The sequence below is a fragment of the Saccostrea cucullata genome, unplaced genomic scaffold (assembly GCF_032062105.1).
Source record: "Saccostrea cucullata isolate Sc308-1 unplaced genomic scaffold, CSIRO_AGI_Scuc_v1 ctg6700, whole genome shotgun sequence".
Classification (NCBI taxonomy): domain Eukaryota; kingdom Metazoa; phylum Mollusca; class Bivalvia; order Ostreida; family Ostreidae; genus Saccostrea; species Saccostrea cuccullata.
Window position 1 is genome coordinate 46,406 of NW_026936898.1, and position 4,701 is coordinate 51,106.

Below are 4,701 nucleotides of genomic sequence, written 5' to 3' on the forward strand. Positions count from 1 at the left end.
GAATTGGACAGGTTTATTCCCCTATATTCTGACTATAATAGGAATATTAGAACTAGGTTGCATGTTATTTCGATTAAAATTCATGATATTAGAACTGATATATGTGCATGTACAAATGTACATTGTCAAGCAAATTACGGGGCATAAAAAGGATCATATTAGAATGAATCAACGGGGCATTAAGAGGATATTAGAACGAATCAAGACCTAGCATATATTATTTCCTCTCTTGAAAAAAATAAAATTCTAGATTGGTGCTCTTTGAAGAACTAAGAACGGTAATGGCGTTAACTGGAAGTTAATTTGGTGTAGAATCATGCGGTTTTTCCGTAATTGTCACGTGGATCTGTGTGGGAATTTCTTCCTCAGCTAAGCAGTCCGTTTTTAAGTCAGAAGGGATGTTTTCTTTGTCTGCATCGACAACGTTATCATCGTCGCAGTTTAAGACATGATTTTCATTGTTTGTGATGAAGATTTCATCCTTTGGTTTCTGTTCATTGGTTAAACTATCTACTTTGCTTGAGTCTTAGCCATTTAGAGTCACTTCGGTAATATCTTGGAGAAGATTTGTTTCCTTACTTTTTTCTTTGCTAGTGTCTGGTTTTTCGGTATCTATGCCATTCTTTGTTTCAAACGAAGTAAGCCTTGATTTTTCTAGCAAGATTTCCTGTTCATTTAATATTTTATCTAATATCTTATCATCAATGTCCGGTTTTTCTATTATCTTATCAAGTCTTTGGTCAACATCTGCATGCCCTGGTACCTCATCCGGATTTGGTTCAACAGAATCCAGATGTTCTCGTCCGGATTCTGTTGGAACATGTTCACTTTCATCCCGAACCGAAAACGCACCAACAGGAGTGGGTGGAGGCTGAGCATGCAAAGAGGCAGAATCGTCTGCCATTTCTCGTGGTCGGCGGAAGTACGTTTTTGGTGCAGTGCGACCGGTGACAGATGAAGAACAGATTCCGGATTTTTCATATGTTTACTCCCTTTGAAGGTCACCAGCACTACCTCTGTAAAAAGTAAAGATAAATCTTGTGTTAACGAATTAAACAAGTTCATTGTTCAGAAAGTTAATATCTCTTAAATCAGTTAACATTATTTTTTATTACATACATGTATACATTATTGGTGTTTTTGCTGCTTAAATCAATGACTTCTGAGAATATATGAGTGTAACACAATAGGGCACACTTGTACATATAAATAAACGACATATTAACTTTTTAATATATGTTGTGTTTCGTATATTTGATTAATAAGGACATGTGTGTATAAGGCATAATAATCCTTATATGTCCTTGAGAACCATTTAGGTACTTATGCACTCTATTTCTATTTACTAATTATGTGTTTGATGTAGTCAATATTGGTGTAATTATTAATGTGAAGAATTATGGGTCAGCGTTGATGAAATATCATAATTGAACGAAGTGGTCAGGCTCAATTGGTATCTAAATAATTAAACGTATTGGGAAATGAAATAACAATCACTGACCACAATCAATTTTGTAATTGAACGCTATATTAAAAATCTGCAAGTAAATCGAACTAAGCAATTTCATTAATGACTAGAAGTTTTCCAATAATTAATACCAGGATCTGACGATTGGAAATATGAAGATATATATTCTAAGACTGGACAGACCTAGAGAGAGAACAAGAACTTTATACAAACGTTTCAGACGTACCACTATACGAACTTTGCGCCCCCTGTGCTAGTTACTAGTTTGGCTTCCAGTGGATATACCAAGTACTAACTCAGATATAAGAACTGTAACTGTGCTGACAACATTGTTCTAACTGTATATGCATGACGTCTATATTGTGCAACAGTAACATAATAAATATATGTTATATATAACCAAATAAAAAGCATTGTGTTATATGAGACAGTGTATCAGTATATGAAAAAAACCCTCTAAGAATGATAATTAAACATAAATTCTATACATGTACATGTATGTATAAAAATTTTTAATATTAATAATATTAATATTTATAATATTTTTTTAATAAGAAGAACTACAGCGTAATTCTATCACGCAGAATGACACAGCAAAGCAAAAATTATTCAATAAGCAAACAAAATTAATTAATCGCTTGCACATAAAAAAGACAAATAAGACACATGTTCACAAATGTGATTTCGACACGAACATCTATAAGTGGGTGTTATGTGGTTGTTGTGTAAAAGTTGTGTCAAATGCACTCGCACCTTCAAATTTTATAAGTATTCTCTCACTCTCTCTCAATTGTCATAAAATACTCGTATTATTTATGGAACAAATAATGTCTTTATTATTTTTACAGTATCGGAAAAAGGGGTAAATAAAAATGCCTATTTCTGAAGCTGCTAAATCCCAGTTTACGCATTGATGTTCTTTTGGGGTGGGGGCGGGGTGGGGGTGGGGTTGTTATAAATTTAAGGTATTTTGAATAGTATCGAGAAATTTAAGTCTAATTAACTTGTGTCCCTTTCTTACTTTTGCCTGTCTGGGCACAAAATTTAAAAGTCTTAGCCATATGTCATTAATTCTTATTACAGAAATAAGATATGAAAAATATATACTGTTACTGAAACGTAGTTACTAGAACATTGCTAATTAAAAATATCGACATCTCATTTCATTAAGAACTTCAAAAACTTTACAAAATGCTATTGCCATTAAAGGTATATTTTCATTTACATTATACTTACGGATTCCATAAAGTTTTATTATATCAAATGTTTGGAATGAATTGTTAAACAAGAAAAATAAATATTTTGAAGTCTTTTCCAAAGAAATGGTATATATCATGAAGAGAAAATGAACAGCTTTCATATTTGTAAAGAATCTTCAGGAAAAAGCATTTGGAAATGTAAAATTTTCCTTATAAATGGCAAAAATTTTTGGATATCATTAAATTTTTTTTAAAAATTGTTTTCTTTGAGACCTTAACATTACCGGTCTATTTACTTGTAGTACATTAGCTATATATGGAATGCAATTCATGTGAAAGAAAACCATCATTTAGTAACTAGAACGATTTCATAATGCTCTTATTTTTATATGCCAGTGATTAACATTACATTTGATTCAATGTTTTCATGGTTATTTTGCACAGTTTAGGTGGAATTTAATTTAAATTGCGCAATCCTTTCGCATTTCTTTGTGGGGTGCTTCGTAATAATACCAATAGAAAGTATAGTTGTTTGCTACAGTGTATGTGTAGAATAGGTGTATTGCAAAATCTTTTGCCCAAAAACCTTCTATGCCATGCATGCGTGTTACATATATTGTCTATAACTACATGCACGTACTAATTAATTAAAGATATTTTTTATTGCTTAACAATTTAAAAATGAATAGGATAATGATTTCTACATATTCTAAATAGAAACAATCTAGATTTATAAGCCAAATAAATAGAAAAGAACAGCTAGAGATGGTTAGAGAAGCGACACGTAATATGGCGACCACCACCACGTGCTACCACTAAAGCCACCAACTTTTCTTAGGTTTCTCATTCTCACTTTCAGTGTCCCCGTGCACCAAGTGACAAGTCGTGGAGTGTTCTCCCCACGCACTGCGGGGCCTTCCCCCAGGGTGCTGTGAAGAACCGGAAGATAGTAACCTTTTAGCCCGGCGCTGTAGTAGGGGTGCTTCATCACTGTTTTGACGTCAAAATTTGATACGAAAACATAGGGAATCTAAAACAGTATCAATATTTTTTCTATACGTATTATAAGATTACTTACCAACCTCCGATATGGTACATTGTAAATAAACTAAGTTTTTGAATCCAATACACACTGCATACCGTCGAGTTCTGACTTTGTGGTACTTTTGTGCAGTTCGAAACACCTGCATGCCCTTTGATTTTAAACTGAATCGAAATTAACACTGAATAGTGAATAATCAAAAATTTATTTGTATAAGTTTTTCCTATTTTAGTTAACAGTGTCTGTTCGTCAAAACTTTGTTGTCTTTTACATTTTTCTTAGAGCAAATAATTATATATTATTACAGGTACATATATCCCATGTTGAAAATGAAATGGACCAACTAAGTATTTTCTTTTTAGTATGGTAAAAAGACTAAAAACTATAATTTTCTCCAACTCAAAAAGCATTCTTCACAGTGACACGTATGAAAATGGCCATCAATGTTACATATCTGTGAAAGGAATTTAGTGATTAAATAACATTTTCCTTTTTTCAATGAGTTTTTTTTTTAAACCATATACCATTGTACAGTCAATTTTTTTTCTTCTGTGTACAAGCAATGCATTGTGTATGTAAAAGGAAATACATAAAAGAGGACACTGTTACAATATATAGTATCTGACCTTGGTATAAATACCATTTTTTTTCCTTTCATATTTTATAATGTATGTCTTGTCACTACGAATGAACGGAAAATTGGATTCAAAATAATGTAAAATATTCTTTTCAGGAAATATCAAAGGAATTATTTTAACAACAATGTATTAATGCCCAATTGCTCCCTATATAAAATGATTAATGCCCTTCTGTCAAACTCCACCTACAAATGGGAATATATTTTGGAAAAAAAATTGCTTAATCAATAGCAATTAAATCATTTAATATGCTGATTTTTTGTAAACCATACGATATACTTAGGAACAAGTCAACGAAAGAGTTCATGGAATAGTGAATTTTTACAATATTTAGAGATATTTATAGAAATTTTA

At 31.8% G+C, this 4,701-nt stretch overlaps 1 pseudogene; it reads right to left on the bottom strand.

Annotated features, from left to right (window-relative positions):
- Window positions 1–247: 247 nt before the first annotated feature.
- On the bottom strand, window positions 248–3,765 carry LOC134246829 (uncharacterized; annotated as a pseudogene).
- Between the last annotated feature and the right edge of the window lie 936 nt (window positions 3,766–4,701).